General features: G+C 48.3%; 1 protein-coding gene across 1 annotated transcript in view; it reads left to right on the top strand.

Moving 5' to 3' along the window:
- The window catches only part of LOC128692366 (solute carrier family 22 member 20), a 163,210-nt gene that overhangs the window by 40,929 nt on the left and 98,839 nt on the right, over nucleotides 1-23,442 (top strand). The window lies entirely within an intron of this gene.

The raw sequence follows: 23,442 nt of genomic DNA, 5'->3' as shown, positions 1-23,442 counted from the left end.
ATCATACACCATCATTATTGATCATACACCATCATTATTGATCATACATCATCATCACTGATCATACACCATCATCACTGATCATACACCATCATCACTGATCATACACCATCATCATTGATCATACACCATCATTATTGATCATACACCATCATCACTGATCATACACCATCATCACTGATCATACACCATCATCACTGATCATGCACCATCATCATTGATCATACACCATCATCATTGATCATACACCATCATCAGTGATCATACACCATCATTATTGATCATACACCATCATCATTGATCATACACCATCATCATTGATCATACACCATCATAATTGATCATACACCATCATCAGTGATCATACACCATCTTTATTGATCATACACCATCATCAGTGATCATACACCATCATTATTGATCATACACCATCATTATTGATCATACACCATCATCATTGATCATACACCATCATCATTGATCATACACCATCATCATTGATCATACACCATCATCAGTGATCATACACCATCATCACTGAGCATACACCATCATCACTGATCATACACCATCATCATTGATCATACACCATCATCATTGATCATACACCATCATCATTGATCATACACCATCATCACTGATCATACACCATCATCATTGATCATACACCATCATCACTGATCATACACCATCATCATTGATCATACACCATCATTATTGATCATACACCATCATCATTGATCATACACCATCATCATTGATCATACACCATCATCATTGATCATACACCATCATCACTGATCATACACCATCATTCATCATACACCATCATTATTGATCATACACCATCATCATTGATCATACACCATCATTATTGATCATACACCATCATCATTGATCATACACCATCATTATTGATCATACACCATCATTATTGATCATACACCATCATTATTGATCATACACCATCATTATTGATCATACACCATCATCATTGATCATACACCATCATCAGTGATCATACACCATCATTATTGATCATACACCATCATTATTGATCATACACCATCATCATTGATCATACACCATCATCAGTGATCATACACCATCATTATTGATCATACACCATCATTATTGATCATATACCATCATCATTGATCATACACCATCATCACTGATCATACACAATCATCACTGATCATACACCATCATCATTGATCATACACCATCATCATTGATCATACACCATCACTGATCATACACCATCATCACTGATCATACACCATCATCATCGATCATACACCATCATCACTGATCATACACCATCATCATTGACATTACACCATCATCACTGGTCATACACCATCATCACTGATCATACACCATCATCACTGATCATACACCATCATCATTGATCATACACCATCATCATTGATCGTGCACCATCATCACTGATCATACACCATCATCATTGATCATACACCATCATCACTGATCATACACCATCATCACTGATCATACACCATCATCACTGATCATACACCATCATCACTGATCATATACCATCATCACTGATCATACACCATCATCATTGATCATACACCATCATCACTGATCATACACCATCATCATTGATCATTCACCATCATCATTGATCATACACCATCATCACTGATCATACACCATCATCACTGATCATACACCATCATCATTGATCATACACCATCATCACTGATCATACACCATCATCATTGATCATACACCATCACTGATCATACACCATCATCATTGATCATACACCATCATCACTGATCATACACCATCATCACTGATCATACACCATCACCATTGATCATACACCATCATCATACACCATCATCATTGATCATGCACCATCATCACTGATCATACACCATCATCACTGATCATACACCATCATCATTGATCATACACCATCATCACTGATCATACACCATCATCATTGATCATACACCATCATCACTGATCATACACCATCATCACTGATCATACACCATCACCATTGATCATACACCATCATCATTGATCATACACCATCATCACTGATCATACACCATCATCATTGATCATGCACCATCATCATTGATCATGCACCATCATCATTGATCATGCACCATCATCACTGATCATACACCATCATCATTGATCATACACCATCATCATTGATCATGCACCATCATCACTGATCATACACCATCATCACTGATCATACACCATCATCACTGATCATACACCATCATCATTGATCATACACCATCATCATTGATCATGCACCATCATCACTGATCATACACCATCATCACTGATCATACACCATCATCACTGATCATACACCATCATCATTGATCATACACCATCATCACTGATCATACACCATCATCATTGATCATACACCATCATCACTGATCATACACCATCATCACTGATCATACACCATCACCATTGATCATACACCATCATCACTGATCATACACCATCATCATTGATCATACACCATCATCATTGATCATGCACCATCATCACTGATCATACACCATCATCACTGATCATACACCATCATCACTGATCATACACCATCATCATTGATCATACACCATCATCACTGATCATACACCATCATCACTGATCATACACCATCATCATTGATCATACACCATCATCACTGATCATACACCATCATCATTGATCATGCACCATCATCACTGATCATACACCATCATCACTGATCATACATCATCATCATTGATCATACACCATCATCATTGATCATCACCATCATACACCATCATCATTGATCATACATCCATCATCACCATGATCATTCACCATCATCACTGATCATACACCATCATCACTGATCATACATCATCATCATTGATCATACACCATCATCATTGATCATGCACCATTATCACTGATCATACACCATCATCATTGATCATACACCATCATCACTGATCATACACCATCATCATTGATCATGCACCATCATCACTGATCATACACCATCATCACTGATCATACACCATCATCATTGATCATACACCATCACCATCATACACCATCATCATGATCATACACCATCATCACACATCATCACTGATCATACACCATCATCATTGATCATACACCATCATCACTGATCATACACCATCATCACTGATCATACACCATCACCATTGATCATACACCATCATCACTGATCATACACCATCATCATTGATCATACACCATCATCATTGATCATGCACCATCATCACTGATCATACACCATCATCATTGATCATACACCATCATCACTGATCATACACCATCATCATTGATCATGCACCATCATCACTGATCATACACCATCATCACTGATCATACACCATCATCATTGATCATACACCATCATCATTGATCATGCACCATCATCACTGATCATACACCATCATCATTGATCATACACCATCATCACTGATCATACACCATCATCATTGATCATACACCATCATCACTGATCATACACCATCATCACTGATCATACACCATCATCATTGATCATACACCATCATCATTGATCATGCACCATCATCACTGATCATACACCATCATCATTGATCATACACCATCATCACTGATCATACACCATCATCATTGATCATACACCATCATCATTGATCATGCACCGTCATCACTGATCATACACCATCATCATTGATCATACACCATCATCACTGATCATACACCATCATCACTGATCATACACCATCATCACTGATCATACCACATCATCATTGATCATGCACCATCATCACTGATCATACACCATCATCACTGATCATACACCATCATCACTGATCATACACCGTCATCACTGATCATACACCATCATCACTGATCATACACCATCATCACTGATCATACACCATCATCACTGATCATACACCGTCATCACTGATCATACACCATCATCACTGATCATACACCATCATCACTGATCATACACCATCATCACTGATCATACACCATCATCACTGATCATACACCATCATCACTGATCATACACCATCATCACTGATCATACACCATCATCACTGATCATACACCATCATCACTGATCATACACCATCATCATTGATCATACACCATCATCATTGATCATACACCATCATTATTGATCATACACCATCATCACTGATCATACACCATCATCACTGATCATACACCATCATCACTGATCATACACCATCATCACTGATCATACACCATCATCACTGATCATACACCATCATCATTGATCATACACCATCATCACTGATCATACACCATCATCACTGATCATACACCATCATCATTGATCATACACCATCATCACTGATCATACACCATCATCACTGATCATACACCATCATCATTGATCATACACCGTCATCACTGATCATACACCATCATCATTGATCATACACCATCATCACTGATCATACACCATCATCATTGATCATACACCATCATCACTGATCATACACCATCATCACTGATCATACACCATCATCACTGATCATACACCATCATCATTGATCATACACCATCATCACTGATCATACACCATCATCACTGATCATACACCATCATCACTGATCATACACCATCATCATTGATCATACACCATCGTCACTGATCATACACCATCATCACTGATCATACACCATCATCATTGATCATACACCGTCATCACTGATCATACACCATCATCATTGATCATACACCATCATCACTGATCATACACCATCATCATTGATCATACACCATCATCACTGATCATACACCATCATCACTGATCATACACCATCATCATTGATCATACACCATCATCACTGATCATACACCATCATCATTGATCATACACCATCATCACTGATCATACACCATCATCATTGATCATACACCATCATCACTGATCATACACCATCATCATTGATCATACACCATCATCACTGATCATACACCATCATCATTGATCATACACCATCATCACTGATCATACACCATCATCATTGCTGCCATAAAAGACGTCAAAAGAACAGAGTTTATTACAAATTAAAAATGTAATAAGTTGTCCTTCAGATGAGTTAACACTTATGTACCACCCCCCCATCATCCACCACCCCCCCTTCATCCACCCCCCCTTCATCCACCACCCCCCCTTCATCCACCTCCCCCCCACCTTCATCCACCACCCCCCACCTTCATCCACCTCCCCCCCACCTTCATCCACCACCCCCCCTTCATCCACCACCACCCCTTCATCCACCTCCCCCCCACCTTCATCCACCACCCCCCACCTTCATCCACCTCCCCCCCACCTTCATCCACCACCCCCCACCTTCATCCACCTCCCCCCCACCTTCATCCACCACCCCTCCTTCATCCACCACCTCCCCTTCATCCACCTCCCCCTACCTTCATCCACCACCCCCCCCTTCATCCACCTCCCCCACCTTCATCCACCACCCCCCACCTTCATCCACCTCCCCCCACCTTCATCCACCCCCCCCCTTCATCCACCTCCCCCCACCTTCATCCACCACACCCCACCTTCATCCACCACACCCCCACCTTCATCCACCACCCCCCACCTTCATCCACCACACCCCACTTTCATCCACCCCCCCCCCTTCATCCACCTCCCCCCACCTTCATCCACCACCCCCCACCTTCATCCACCACCCCCCACCTTCATCCACCACCCCCCTTCATCCACCTCCCCCCACCTTCATCCACCACACCCCACCTTCATCCACCACACCCCCACCTTCATCCACCACCCCCCACCTTCATCCACCACACCCCACCTTCATCCACCACCCCCCACCTTCATCCACCACCCCCCACCTTCATCCACCACCCCCCACCTTCATCCACCACCCCCCACCTTCATCCACCACCCCCCACCTTCATCCACCACCCCCCACCTTCATCCACCACTCCCCACCTTTATCCACCACACACCACCTTCATCCACCACCCCCCACCTTCATCCACCACCCCCCACCTTCATCCACCACCCCCCACCTTCATCCACCACCCTCCACCTTCATCCACCACTCCCCACCTTCATCCACCACCCCCCACCTTCATCCACCACTCCCCACCATCATCCACCACCCCCCACCTTCATCCACCACCACCCCAACTTCATCCACCACCCCCCACCTTCATCCACCACCCCCCCACATACATCCATCACCCCCCACCTTCATCCACCACCACCCCAACTTCATCCACCACCCCCCACCTTCATCCACCACCACCCCAACTTCATCCACCACCCCCACCTTCATCCACCACCCCCCCACCTTCATCCACCACCCCCCACCTTCATCCACCACCACCCCACCTTCATCCACAACCCCCCACCTTCATCCACCACCCCCCACCTTCATCCACCACCCCCCCACCTTCATCCACCACCACCCCACCTTCATCCACCACCACCCCACCTTCATCCACCACCCCCACCTTCATCCACCACCCCCCACCTTCATCCATCACCCCCCACCTTCATCCACCACCCCCCCACCTTCATGCACCACCCCCTACCTTCATCCACCCCCCACCTTCATCCACCACCCCCCACCTTCATCCACCACCCCCACCTTCATCCACCACCACCCCATCTTCATCCACCACCCCCCACCTTCATCCACCACCCCTCACCTTCATCCACCACCCTTCCACCTTCATCCACCACCCCCCACCTTCATCCACCACCCCACCCCACCTTCATCCACCACCCCCCACCTTCATCCACCACCCCCTCACCTTCATCCACCACCCCCCACCTTCATCCACCACCCCCCCACCTTCATCCACCTCCCCCCACCTTCATCCACCACCCCCCCACCTTCATCCACCACCCCCCACCTTCATCCACAACCCCCCACCTTCATCCACCACCCCCTCACCTCCATCCACCATCCCCCCCTTTATCCATCACCCCTCCATCTTCATCCACCCCCCACCTTCATTCACCACCCCCACATTCATACACCACCACCCCACCTTCATCCACCACCCCCCACCTTCATCCACCACCCTCCCACCTTAATCCACCACCCCACCTTCATCCACCACCCCACCTTCATCCACCCCCCACCTTCATCCACCACCCCCACCTTCATCCACCACCCCCACCTTCATCCACACCGCCACCTTCATCCACCACCCCCCACCTTTATCCACCCCCCATCTTCATCCACCACCCCCACCTTCATCCACCCCCCACCTTCATCCACCACCCCCTACCTTCATCCACCACCCCCCACCTTCATCCATCCAACCACCTTCATCCACCACCCCCCCTTTCATCCACCCCCCCCCACCTTCATCCACCACCCCCCACCTTCATCCACAACCCCCCACCTTCATCCACCACCCCCTCACCTCCATCCACCATCCCCCCCTTTATCCACCACCCCTCCATCTTCATCCACCCCCCACCTTCATTCACCACCCCCACATTCATACACCACCACCCCACCTTCATCCACCACCCCCCACCTTCATCCACCACCCTCCCACCTTAATCCACCACCCCACCTTCATCCACCACCCCACCTTCATCCACCCCCCACCTTCATCCACCACCCCCACCTTCATCCACCACCCCCACCTTTATCCACCCCCCATCTTCATCCACCACCCCCACCTTCATCCACCCCCCACCTTCATCCACCACCCCCTACCTTCATCCACCACCCCCTACCTTCATCCACCACCCCCCACCTTCATCCACCCAACCACCTTCATCCACCACCCCCCCTTTCATCCACCCCCCCCACCTTCATCCACCACCCCCCACCTTCATCCACCACCCCCACCTTCATCCACCACCCCCCACCTTCATCCATCACCCCACACCTTCATCCACCACCCCCCACCTTCATCCACCACCCCCCACCTTTATCCACCACCACCACCCGTTCATCCACCACCCCCACCTTCATCCACCACCCCCCACCTTCATCCACCACCCCCACCTTCAACCACCACCCACCACCTTCATCCACCCCCCTCTTTCATCCACCACCCCACCTTCATCCACCCCCCCACCTTCAGCCACCACCCCCACCTTCTTCCACCACCCCTCACCTTCATCCACCCCCACCTTCATCCACCACCCCGCACCGTCATCCACCACCCCCACCTTCACCACCCCCACCTTCATCCACCACCCCCCACCTTCATCCACCACCACCCACCTTCATCCATCACCCCCACCTTCATCGACCACCCCCCACCTTCATCCACCACCCCCACCTTCATCCACCACCCCCCACCTTCATCCACCACCCCCCACCTTCATCCACCACCCCCACCTTCATCCACCACCACCCCACCTTCATCCACCACCACCCCACCTTCATCCACCACCCCCACCTTCATCCACCACCACCCCACCTTCATCCACCACCCCCTACCTTCATCCACCACCCCCACCTCCATCCACCACCCCCCCCACCTTCATCCACCACCCCCCCACCTTTATCCACCCCACCTTCATCCACCACCCCTCACCTTCATCCACCACCCCACACCTTCATCCACCACCCCACACCTTCATCCACCACTCCCACCTTCATCCACCACCCCCCACCTTCATCCAATACCCCCCACCTTCATCCACCACCCCCCACCTTCATCCACCACCACCCCACCTTCATCCACCACCCCCCACCTTCATCCACCACCCCCCACCTTCATCCACCACCCTCCACATTCATCCACCACCCCCACCTTCATTCACCTCCCCCCACCTTCTTCCACCACCCCCTGCTTCATCCACCACCCCCCACCTTCATCCACCACCCCCCACCTTCTTCCACCACCGCTCACCTTCTTCCACCACCCCCCACCTTCATCCACCACCTTCCCACCTTCATCCACCACCCCCCACCTTCATCCACCACCCCCCCACCTTCATCCACCACCCCCCCACCTTCATCCACCACCCCCACCTTCATCCACCACCCCCCACCTTCATCCACCACCCCGCACCTTGATCCACCACTCTCCACCTTCATCCTCCACCCCCACCTTCATCCACCCCCTACCTTCATCCACCCCCCCTCAACAACCACCACCACCCCCTCAACAACCACCACCACCCCTCAACAACCACCACCCCCCCTCAACCATCACCACCCCCTCAACAACCACCACCACCCCCTCAACAGCCACCACCACCCCCTCAACTACCTCCACCCCCTCAACAACCACCACCCCTCAACAACCACCAAAACCCCCTCAACCACCACTACCACCCCCTCAACAACTACCACCACCCCCACAACAACCACCACCACCCCCTGAACAACCACCACCTCCTCCTCAACAACCACCACCTCCCCCTCAACAAGCACCATCACCCCCTCAACCACCACCACCCCCACAACAACCACCACCCTTCAACAACCACCACCACCCCCTCAACAACCACCACCACCCCCGCAACCACCACCACCCCCTCAACAACCACCACCACCCCCTCAACAACCACAACCACCCCCTCAACAACCACCACCACCCCCTCAACAACCACCACCCCCTCAACAACCACCACCACCCCCTCAACAACCACCACCACCCCCTCAACAACCACCACCACCACCCCCTCAACCACCACCACCCCCTCAACAACCACCACCACCCCCTCAACAACTACCACCACCCCCTCAACAACCACCACCACCCCCTCAACAACCACCACCCCCTCAACAACCACCACCACCCCCTCAACCACCACCACCCCCTCAACAACCACCACCCCCTCAACAACCACCACCACCCCCTCAACCACCACCACCCCCTCAACACCCGCCACTACAACCTTCACAACAACCCCCACCACCACCCCCTCAACACCCGCCACTACAACCTTCACAACAACCACCACCATCACCCCCTCAACAACCACCACCGCAACCTTCACTACAACCACCACCACCACTACCACCCCTCAACAACCACCACTATCACCCCCTCAACAACCACTACCACAACTTTCACAACACCCATCAGCACAATCACCCCTTCAACAACCACCACCACCCCCTCAACAGCCACCACCCCTCAACAACCACCACCACCCCCAGAACAACCACCACCACCCCCTCAACAACCACCACCACCCCCTCAACAACCACCACCACCTCCTCAACAACCACCACCACCTCCTCAACAACCACCACCACCCCCTCAACAACCACCACCACCCCCTCAACAACCACCACCACCCCCTCAACAACCACCACCCTTCAACAACCACCACCACCACCCCCTCAACAACCACCACCACGCCCTCAACCATCACCACCTCCCCCTCAACAACCACCACCACCCCCTGAACAACCACCACCACCCCCTGAACAACCACCACCACCCCCTCAACAACCACCACCACCTCCTCAACAACCACCACCATCCCCTCAACAGCCACCACCACCCCCTCAACAACCACCACCACTCCCGCAACAACCACCACCCTTCAACAACCACCACCACCCCCTCTACAACCACCACCACCCCCTCAACCACCACCACCACCCCATCAACAACCACCACCACCCCCTCAACAACCACCACCACCCCTCAACAACCACCACCACCCCCTCAACAATCACCACCACCCCCTCAACCACCACCACCCCCCCAACCACCACCACCATCACCACAACAACCACCACCACCCCCTCAACAACCACCACCACCCCCTCAACAACCACCACCACCTCCTCAACAACCACCACCTTCCCCTCAACAACCACCACCACCCCCTCAACAACCACCACCACCCCCTCAACAACCACCACCCTTCAACAACCACCACCACCCCCGCCACAACCACCACCCCCCCCGCAACAACAACCACCACCCCCTCAACAACCACCACCACCCTTCAACAACCACCACCACCCCCTCAACAACCACCACCACCCCCTCAACAACTACCACCACCCTCTCAACCACCACCACCCCCTCAACAACCACCACCACCCCCTCAACAACCACCACCACCCCCTCAACAACCACCACCACCCCCTCAACCACCACCCCCTCAACAACCACCACCACCCCCTCAACCACCACCACCCCCTCAACACCCGCCACTACAACCTTCACAACAACCCCCACCACCACCCCCTCAACACCCGCCACTACAACCTTCACAACAACCACCACCATCACCCCCTCAACAACCACCACCGCAACCTTCACTACAACCACCACCACCACTACCACCCCTCGACAACCACCACTATCATCCCCCTCAACAACCACTACCACAACTTTCACAACACCTATCAGCACAATCACCCCTTCAACAACCACCACCACCCCCTCAACAGCCACCACCCCTCAACAACCACCACCACGCCCTCAACCATCACCACCTCCACCCCCTCAACAACCACCACCACCCCATCAACAACCACCACCACCCCCTGAACAACCACCACCACCCCCTCAACAACCACCACCACCCCCTCAACAACCACCACCACCTCCTCAACAACCACCACCACCTCCTCAACAACCACCACCACCGTCCCCTCAGCCACCACTACCACAACCTTCACAACAATCATCAGCACCATCACCCCCTCAACAACCACCACCACTCCCACGCCCTCAACAACCACTACTACAACCTTCACAACAATCAGCAGCACCATCACCCCCTCAACAACCACCACCACCCCCTCAACCACCACCACCACCCCATCAACAACCACCACCACCCCCACAACAACCACCACCACCCCTCAACAACCACCCCCACCCCCTCAACAACCACTACTACAACCTTCACAACAATCAGCAGCACCATCACCCCCTCAACAACCACCCCCACCCCCTCAACAACCACCCCCACCCCCTCAACAACCACTACTACGACCTTCGCAACAATGCTGAAGTCAGTGGTCAGTACGTTAAGGTCAGTGGTCACGTGTGGTCATACCTGCCTAAGCTCTCGGGAGTTAGCGTGGGCTGTTACCAAGCACCATGGCTTGTTGTAGTGTTTTAGAATCTCAGGTTCAAGTGTTGAAGAAGGAGGTTCTACTTCTTCAGGAGGAAAATAGGAGGCTGAAGCTTCGCATTGATGGGTCTGGGAACGAGTGAGATGGAGTAACTGGTAAGGAGGAAATGGTCAACAGCAGTGAGGGTGGCAGCTGCTTTAAGTGGCAAGTGGTTCACAGTTCAGGAAGAAGGAAGATAGGGAGGGTTAATAGAGAAGATGTGAAGGTAGGAAATCGATTCTCTGCTCTCCAGGACGAGTGTACTTCAGTGGTTAGTGAGGTTGAAGGTACCACTGATTCCCCTGCTAATCAAGGTAAGAATATTCTAATTGTAGGAGATTCTCAGGTAAGATATATGGACCATGCTTTTTGTAAGAGAGATAGAAAGGTCAGGCAGAGGCTGTGCCTCCCAGGAGCTGATGTTGGTGACATAGTCAGCAGGTTGGATATTATGTCAGGTAATGGGAACAAGCCCATTATCTGTCTTAATGCTGGGGTAATGACATTGGGAAGGGCAGGAGATGGGAGCTGCTGGATAAGTATAGGTCAGCCATAGAAGTATTCAGGTCTAAGGGAGGGATCCCAGTCATATGTAGCATCCTGCCTAGAAAGGGAGTGGGCAATGAATGGATGTCTAGGGCAATTGGTATAAATTGCTGGCTAGACAGGTACTGCAAGGATATTGCAATTCCATTAATTGATAACTGGGACAAATTCTATGGCAAATGCAATATGTCTGCAAGGGATGGGGTTCATCTCTCTTGGGCTGGAGTGGTTGCATTAGCCAATTTGTTTGAGGGGGTAACTGATGACTTGTCTAGGAATTTAAACTGACAGATTATAGAGGTATGGGTGTTTGTGGGAAACAATCAGGCTGCAGTATTAGGGTTAAAACAGCAGTTATTACCGGGATACCTCAGAGATATGTTGAAAAGACAATATTCAAAATAAGTTGCTAGTAAAGGCAAATCAACTGATCAACAAACAAAGAGAGATAGTAGAGGGCAACGAGTGACTAGCTCCCTTAGGGTTTACTATACAAATTGTAGAAGTCTAAGAAATAAGATAGATGAGCTAAGATTACTTGCAATGCAGGCAATATAGATATTATTGGTATAACAGAGACCTGGTTAAAACCTTGATAGGGAATGCTTACTGCTGTTATGGGATGAAATTCATAAGGCATCTAGATATGAAAATGTTGTGTTAATGGGAGATTTTAACTTTAGACAAATTGATTGGAACAATAAGACAGGAAATCTTGAGTCTAGTGACTTTCATGATAGGGTTCAGGATTGCTTTTTAGAACAGTTTGTGACAGAACCAACTAGAGGGAACAATCTGCTTGACTGGGTTCTTGCCAACAAAGAATCATAATCCTGAGGTTAATGATGAGCTTGGGGAAAGTGATTACAAATCACTTTGTTTCAATATATCATGGATTTTCCCAGATAACTGCAATCTCTGTCCCTGACTTTCGCTTGGCCGATTTCATGGGACTGAGAAATTACCTGGGTGGGCTAAATTGGGATGACCTGACTATGGGTCAGGGAGGTGATCCTGGTTGCCAATATTGTGAACGAGATTATTTGGTGATTCTGGTAGCGGGTGAGTGAATGATACGTCTTCGGAGGCTTCTTTATTTGCAAAGTCATGGTGGGTACACAGGCTTGTGTGTTATGCCCATGGCCCAGGAGGGCCATGCCCATGAGGGAGAGAGCGAGTAGACTTGTTGACTGCTTCTAGGCCACTGAGTAAGTGAGTGCGAGTGGGACCAGCGTCCCACTGACCTGGGCAGGCCTAGAGGGCAGCACCTGAGTGCTGCAAAATATGAACTAAGCTGGCAGACAGCATAGGCTGTCTGTGCAGACAGTACAGGCTCTCTAAATATGCTCGGCCACCTACCACATGGTTGTCCCGACCATGTCTGGTGGTAAAAAAACTCGGTCTCTCGTAGGAACAGGGCAGAGAACACAAAATAAAAAACATGTATATACATATAGACATGGGAAAAAAAACTTCCTACAGGGAGGGAAGAAAAAAACATGTGGGGTGTGCTAAACATCGTGGTCAAAGGCAGTGAGCGTCGAGGGGCATCACTGCACGGCTTCCTGCATCTGGACAGATACTGCAACACAGGAGACATCGCTGTGGCTGAGCTGTGACGTGACGTAACGGGGTATAGTCTCCTCTAGAACGGTGAAGCAGTCATCGTAGGAGTCACTGCAGGTTTCACTCAACCTTGGGCACCACATGCTGGTGCCCTCGAGTGAGGCGTCGTCAAAACTCGGCAATTGGGCAGGACTTCTGGCAAGTGACTCAGGAGGACACTTCTCGACTGGTACTGTCGCTGGGCTGTCACTGCCGGCGAGCGTGGAGTGAGTCGTGGAGCGAGTCATGGCAGAGACGGCTGGGTGAAACATCAGGGAGTCGCAACATCATACACCAGACTGCAGTGAGCGAGCTAGCAGTCAAAGTGACATCTTCCTTGTGCAGGCTGCTCACTGAAGCTTGTGACACAAAGCTGACACAGCACCTGCCGACAAGGCTTAAACTGCGGCTTGACGAGTGTCTTTCTCTCGACAGTTGGAGTTATAGCAGAGGTTAGTCTAAGCGTCCCCAGACTTGTTTCTCTACATATAACTGCACTCTGAAGGTCTGGAGGTGAAGTGAAACAAATCTCGATGGGAATCATAGCAGGTACGATTCTGCAGAACATTCATGAGCGATGAGCATAAGAGGTTTCTGTACAAGGGGCTCATACACTCAGGGCTGACTAATATCAGCTGTCAAATGTGCTGGTCACACCGGGTGACAGGCAACAAAGAGCTACACAGGGGTCTGGTCGCAGACCTGTGGTCGACACACAGCTGGGCTCAAGACCACACTGGACACACGGAAAACTTTACACACACCCACGGTACATGTGGTACAACATGGCTTAACTAGCAATTGAAGCTTTTCTGTGCACAAAATTGACACTAAGCCATACACTAACATGTGAGAACACTGACTGAGAGGAATTAACACACGACATATCTTCTCTCAATCTTCTCGACAATACTGACATAATTACTGAAACACTCGATGTGACATCATGTGATGTCAGGCGTGATGTCATGAGGTGATATCAGCAGCACTGTGACATCAGTAGACATTTAAAGGTGATGTCAGCAGACATCGTGACATCATGAAGTCGGCAGCATAGTGGGTGACGTCGTAAAGTCGGGCAGCATAGTCAGCATATGATTTACCGGGAGCGCTTGAGGTTCCTGAACCTGTATTCCCTGGAACACAGGCGGGAGAGATACATGATTATATACACCTGGAAAATCCTAGAGGGACTAGTACCGAACTTGCACACGAAAATCACTCACTACGAAAGCAAAAGACTTGGCAGACGATGCAACATCCCCCCAATGAAAAGCAGGGGTGTCACTAGCACGTTAAGAGACCATACAATAAGTGTCAGGGGCCCGAGACTGTTCAACTGCCTCCCAGCATACATAAGGGGGATTACCAACAGACCCCTGGCAGTCTTCAAGCTGGCACTGGACAAGCACCTAAAGTCGGTTCCTGATCAGCCGGGCTGTGGCTCGTACGTTGGTTTGCGTGCAGCCAGCAGTAACAGCCTGGTTGATCAGGCTCTGATCCACCAGGAGGCCTGGTCACAGACCGGGCCGCGGGGGCGTTGACCCCCGGAACTCTCTCCAGGTAAACTCCAGGTATGGCCTGGGACATCTGGTTTGGTAACCCATGTGGCTTGTAGATCCACGTGACATCGTCCACCCCCACATGGCGTCGGGACCCACGTGGCATCAGGATCTATGTGGCATGCTGATCCACATAGCTTCGAGTGACCTCGGGCACTCAGATACACAGCTCTGGCAATGAATTCACACAAAAAACAGCAGAAAACACAGCAGAGGGAGTGAGCACATTGTGGTGGAATGTGGTGGTATACAGTAGGGTGAGCGTGGGTGAGGTGAGGAACCTGGCTGCTTCCTCTCCCACATACATGGAGACACGCACACTGGACGCAGAAATCACCACAAAACTCACCTCTGGCTTGCTAAAATAGCTGTGCTGAGCTGAACAACAGCAGGACATACAAGTGACGCTGAACACATGACTTAAGAAAAAGAGTGGGACGCTGTAGAATGGGGTCACTGGGATGCCACTTACAGTTCTCGAAGAAATTCAGCAAATTTCGGCTAGATCCTGCTTGTACCTGTGTCTGGATGCTGAAAGGTGCAGACACAACATCAGGATAACTCGTTGAGAGACGGATGTACTAGTGTAGGGGGATGAAGTGAACACAACTTCATTCCATTTCCTTCCTCTCTCCGGGCAAACACAACTGCTGCGACCACCGCTTCCCACCAATGTGAAACAGATTATTTGGTGATTCTGGTAGCGGGTGATTGAATGATACATCTTTGGAGGCTTCTTTATTTGCAAAGTTGTGGTGGGTACACAGGCTTGTGTGTTGTGCCCATGGCCCAGGAGGGCCATGCCCACGAGAGAAAGGGTGAGTAGACTTGTTGACTGCTTCTAGGCTGCTGAGTAAGTGAATGCAAGTGGGACCAGTGTCCCACTGACCTGGGCAGGCCTAGAGGGCAGCACCTGAGTGCCGCAAAATATGAACTAAGCTGGCAGACAGCATAGGCTGTCTGTGCAGACAGTACAGGCTGTCTACAATATGACGTTTTTCAGAGCATAGTTCTAGCTGCCCAGACAACTTTCATTCCGAGTATGGAAATTAGATCTAACAAAAATGATCCCAAATGGATGAACAATAGATTAAAATATCTCATCGGTCAAAAGAGAGGTATATATCGGCGTATCAAAAGAGGGGATGGACAGTTAAGAAATCAATATATTCAATTAAAGAGAGAAATAAAAAAAGGAATAAGAAAAGCAAAAAGGTATTATGAGGCTAAGGTCACAAGGGATTCAAAGACTAACCCAAAAGGGTTAGGGACAAGATAGGCCCACTTAAGAGTAACTCAGGTCAGATCACTGACAGCGATAAGCATATGTGAAATTTTCAGTACTTACTTCCTCTCAGTTTTTACCCAGGAAAATACTAGCAAAATTCCTGAAATAATAGATTATGTAGAACAGGACGATAATAAACTATGCACGATTGTGGTAACAAGTGACATGGTCCTCAGACAAATAGAGAAATTAAAACCTAACAAATCCCCAGGCCCTGATGAACTGTTTGCAAGGGTGTTAAAGGAATGCAAAGAGGAACTTAGCATACCTTTGGCTAATGACTTAAGAAATCGTAATGACACGATTGCAAACAAACCATACCCCCGGCCGGGATTGAACCCGCGGTCATAGAGTCTCAAAACTGGTTCAATCCCGGCCGGGGGTATGGTTTGTTTGCAATCGTGTCATTACGATTTCTTATGTCATGTTGACGGCAGTGAAGGGACTTGAGCTCGAGTTCGTCAAGGCCACGCTAGCTGGAGATTCGTCTGTAAAAACTTGCATTTGTGGTCACAGAGGTGCCTGTGCTAACCTTCCTATGGTGTAGAAATATACCTAGTTGGATGAATCTTATTGTGGCTAGCTGGTCTAGTGGCTAACGCAACGGGCTGGAGTTTTGAGACTCTATGACCGCGGGTTCAATCCCGGCCGGGGGTATGGTTTGCTTTGGCTAATCTTTTTAACATATCACTACAAACTGGCATAGTGCCTGATAAGTGGAAAATGGCAAATGTAATACCTATTTACAAGGCAGGTGACAGGTTCTTAGCTTCGAACTATAGACCAATAAGCCTTACCTCCATAGTTGGAAAATTTGTAGAATCAATAATTGCCGAAGCAATTCGTAGCCATCTTGATAGGCATAAATTGATTAATGAATCTCAACGCGGCTTTACAAAGGGGCGTTCCTGTCTTACGAATTTACTAACTTTTTTCATAAGGTGTTTGAGGAGGTAGATCATGGTAATGAATATGATATTGTGTATATGGACTTCAGTAAGGCTTTCGATAGAGTTCTACATCAGAGGCTATTGAGGAAACTTAAGGCACACGGAATAGGAGGAGAATTTTTTCCTGGGTAGAGGCATGGATGACAAATAGGCAGCAGAGAGTTTGCATAAATGGGAAGAAATCAGAATGGGGCACGTCACCAGCGGTGTTCCGCAGGGGTCAGTGTTGGGCCCGTTGTTGTTCACAATCTACATAAACGACATTGATGAGGGAATAAATAGTGACATAAGCAAATTTGCTGATGACACAAAAATAGGCCAGCCAATTCATTCTAATGAGGACACTAGAGCACTCCAGGATGATTTGAACAGATTGATGCAATGGTCGGAGAAGTGGCAGATGCAGTTTAATATAGACAAATGCAAAGTTCTAAATGTTGGACAGGAAAATAACCATGCCACATATAAACTAAATAATGTAGATCTTAATACTACTGATTGCAAAAAGGATTTAGGAGTTCTGGTTAGCAATCATCTAAAACCAAGACAACAGTGCGTAAGTGTTCGCAATACAGCTAACAGAATCCTTGGCTTCATATTTAGAAGTATAAATAATAGAAGTCCTCAGGTTATTATTCAACTCTATATATCCTTGGTTAGGCCTCATTTAGATTATGCTGCACAGTTCTGGTCACCGTATTACTAAATGGATATAAATGCACTGGAAAACGTACAGAGGAGGATGACAAAGTTGATCCCATGTATCAGAAATCTTCCCTATGAGGATTGACTGAGGGCCCTGAATCTGCACTCTCTAGAAAGGCGTAGAATTAGGGAAGATATGATCGAGGTGTATAAATGGAAAACAGGAATAAATAAAGGGGATTTAAATAGCGTGCTGTAAATTTCCAGCCAAGACAGGACTCGCAGCAATGGTTTATATTTCAATCATCAATGGTTTATATTTCCATTGTGTTTATATTTCCAATGGTTTCAAGTTGGAAAAGATCAGATTCAGGAAGGATATAGGAAAGCACTGGTTTGGTAATAGAGCTGTGAATGAGTGGAACAAACTCCCGGGTACCGTCATAGACGCTAAGACCTTGTGTAGTTTTAAAAATAGGTTAGATAAATACGTGAGTGGGTGTGGGTGGGTGTGAGTTGGATCTGAATAGCTTATGCTACTAGGTCTGATGCCTTGCTCCTTCCTTAAGTGGAAGTGACCTGACTAGGTGGGTCAATGGGCTAATCCGGGGGGGGGGGGACATGGACCTGCTTCGCATGGGTCAGTAGGCCTGCTGTAGTGTTCCTTCATTCTTATGTTCTTATGTTCTAACAACCACCACCACCACCCCCTCAACAACCACCACCACCACCTCCTCAACAACCACTATCACAACCTTCACTACAACCACCGACACCACCACCCCCTCAACAACCACCACTATCACCCCCTCAACAACCACCACCACCACCACCCCCTCAACAACCACCACTACAACCTTCACAACCACCACCACCCCCTCAACAACCACTACCACAACCTTCACAACCACCACAACCCCCTCAACAACCACTACCACAACCTTCACCAACCACTACCACCACCACCCCTTCAACAACCACCACTTCCCTCCCTCAACAACTACCACCACACCCCACCACCCCTCAACAACCACCACCACCACAACCACCCCCTCAACAACCACCACCACACCCCACCACCCCTCAACAACCACCACTTCCCTCCCTCAACAACTACCACCACACCCCACCACCCCTCAACAACCATCACCACACCCCACCACCCCTCAACAACAACCACCACCACAACCACCCCCTCAACAACCACCACCTCCACCACCAGCCCCTCAACAACCACCACCTCAACCACCAGCCCCTCAACAACCACCACCTCAACCACCAGCCCCTCAACAACCACCTCCTCAACAACCACCACCACCACAACTACCCCCTCAACAACCACCACCTCCACCACCAGCCCCTCAACAACCACCCCCTCAACAACCACCACCTCCACCACCATCCCCCTCAACCACCTCCACCACCACCCCCTCAACCACCACCACCCCGTCAACAACCACCACCTGCTCGCCACCACCACCTCCACCCCCCCTCACCAACAACACCTCCACCCCCCCTCACCAACAACACCTCCACCCCAGTATGATCAATACAACAGAATATTCCGGTGTATTGATCTGGAACAACCAAGGACTCCACAAATTTGTATTAAGCTCCAAATGTCAATAAAGATCATAGCGTGTTGAAGGTAAATATAGCCTTTCTCCAGGCAACAATGGATGTGATATATATATATATATATATATATATATATATATATATATATATATATATATATATATATATATATATACATATATATATATATATTCTAGGTAGTAGGTTGGTAGACAGCAACCGCCCAGGGAGGTACTACCGTCCTGCCAAGTGAGTGTAAAACGAAAGCCTGTAATTGTTTTACATGATGGTAGGATTGCTGGTGTCCTTTTTTCTGTCCCATGAACATGCAAGATTTCAGGTACGTCTTGCTACTTCTACTTACACTTAGGACACTTAGGTCACACTACACATACATGTACAAGCACATATATACACACCCCTCTGGGTTTTCTTCTATTTTCTTTCTAGTTCTTATTCTTGTTTATTTCCTCTTATCTCCATGGGGAAGTGGAACAGAATTCTTCCTCCGTAAGCCATGCGTGTTGTAAGAGGCGACTAAAATGCCGGGAGCAAGGGGCTAGTAACCTCTTCTCCTGTATATATTACTAAATGTAAAAGGAGAAATTTTCGTTTTTCCTTTTGGGCCACCCTGCCTCGGTGGGATACGGCCGGTGTGTTGAAAGAAAGAAATATATATATATATATATATTTTTTTTTATTATCACACTGGCCGATTCCCACCAAGGCAGGGTGGCCCGAAAAAGAAAAACTTTCACCATCATTCACTCCATCACTGTCTTGCCAGAAGGGTGCTTTACACTACAGTTTTTAAACTGCAACATTAACACCCCTCCTTCAGAGTGCAGGCACTGTACTTCCCATCTCCAGGACTCAAGTCCGGCCTGCCGGTTTCCCTGAATCCCTTCATAAATGTTACTTTGCTCACACTCCAACAGCACGTCAAGTATTAAAAACCATTTGTCTCCATTCACTCCTATCAAACACGCTCACGCATGCCTGCTGGAAGTCCAAGCCCCTCGTACACAAAACCTCCTTTACCCCCTCCCTCCAACCCTTCCTAGGCCGACCCCTACCCCGCCTTCCTTCCACTACAGACTGATACACTCTTGAAGTCATTCTGTTTCGCTCCATTCTCTCTACATGTCCGAACCACCTCAACAACCCTTCCTCAGCCCTCTGGACAACAGTTTTGGTAATCCCGCACCTCCTCCTAACTTCCAAACTACGAATTCTCTGCATTATATTCACACCACACATTGCCCTCAGACATGACATCTCCACTGCCTCCAGCCTTCTCCTCGCTGCAACATTCATCAACCATGCTTCACACCCATATAAGAGCGTTGGTAAAACTATACTCTCATACATTCCCCTCTTTGCCTCCAAGGACAAAGTTCTTTGTCTCCACAGACTCCTAAGTGCACCACTCACTCTTTTTCCCTCATCAATTCTATGATTCACCTCATCTTTCATAGACCCATCCGCTGACACGTCCACTCCCAAATATCTGAATACGTTCACCTCCTCCATACTCTCTCCCTCCAATCTGATATTCAATCTTTCATCACCTAATCTTTTTGTTATCCTCATAACCTTACTCTTTCCTGTATTCACCTTTAATTTTCTTCTTTTGCACACCCTACCAAATTCATCCACCAATCTCTGCAGCTTCTCTTCAGAATCTCCCAAGAGCACAGTGTCATCAGCAAAGAGCAGCTGTGACAACTCCCACTTTGTGTGTGATTCTTTATCTTTTAACTCCACGCCTCTTGCCAAGACCCTCGCATTTACTTCTCTTACAACCCCATCTATAAATATATTAAACAACCAAGGTGACATCACACATCCTTGTCTAAGGCCTACTTTTACTGGGAAAAAATTTCCCTCTTTCCTACATACTCTAACTTGAGTCTCACTATCCTCGTAAAAACTCTTCACTGCTTTCAGTAACCTACCTCCTACACCATATACTTGCAACATCTGCCACATTGCCCCCCTATCCACCCTGTCATACGCCTTTTCCAAATCCATAAATGCCACAAAGACCTCTTTAGCCTTATCTAAATACTGTTCACTTATATGTTTCACTGTAAACACCTGGTCCACACACCCCCTACCTTTCCTAAAGCCTCCTTGTTCATCTGCTATCCTATTCTCCGTCTTACTCTTAATTCTTTCAATTATAACTCTACCATACACTTTACCAGGTACACTCAACAGACTTATCCCCCTATAATTTTTGCACTCTCTTTTATCCCCTTTGCCTTTATACAAAGGAACTATGCATGCTCTCTGCCAATCCCTAGGTACCTTACCCTCTTCCATACATTTATTAAATAATTGCACCAACCACTCCAAAACTATATCCCCACCTGCTTTTAACATTTCTATCTTTATCCCATCAATCCCGGCTGCCTTACCCCCTTTCATTTTACCTACTGCCTCACGAACTTCCCCCACACTCACAACTGGCTCTTCCTCACTCCTACAAGATGTTATTCCTCCTTGCCCTATACACGAAATCACAGCTTCCCTATCTTCATCAACATTTAACAATTCCTCAAAATATTCCCTCCATCTTCCCAATACCTCTAACTCTCCATTTAATAACTCTCCTCTCCTATTTTTAACTGACAAATCCATTTGTTCTCTAGGCTTCCTTAACTTGTTAATCTCACTCCAAAACTTTTTCTTATTTTCAACAAAATTTGTTGATAACATCTCACCCACTCTCTCATTTGCTCTCTTTTTACATTGCTTCACCACTCTCTTAACCTCTCTCTTTTTCTCCATATACTCTTCCCTCCTTGCATCACTTCTACTTTGTAAAAACTTCTCATATGCTAACTTTTTCTCCCTTACTACTCTCTTTACATCATCATTCCACCAATCGCTCCTCTTCCCTCCTGCACCCACTTTCCTGTAACCACAAACTTCTGCTGAACACTCTAACACTACATTTTTAAACCTACCCCATTCCTCTTCGACCCCATTGCCTATGCTCTCATTAGCCCATCTATCCTCCAATAGCTGTTTATATCTTACCCTAACTGCCTCCTCTTTTAGTTTATAAACCTTCACCTCTCTCTTCCCTGATGCTTCTATTCTCCTTGTATCCCATCTACCTTTTACTCTCAGTGTAGCTACAACTAGAAAGTGAT

This window comes from Cherax quadricarinatus, chromosome 6 (genome assembly GCF_038502225.1).
Source record: "Cherax quadricarinatus isolate ZL_2023a chromosome 6, ASM3850222v1, whole genome shotgun sequence".
NCBI classification, from domain to species: domain Eukaryota; kingdom Metazoa; phylum Arthropoda; class Malacostraca; order Decapoda; family Parastacidae; genus Cherax; species Cherax quadricarinatus.
The sequence above is the reverse complement of the archived record's forward strand: the minus strand, read 5'-3'. Positions and strand labels throughout refer to the sequence as shown.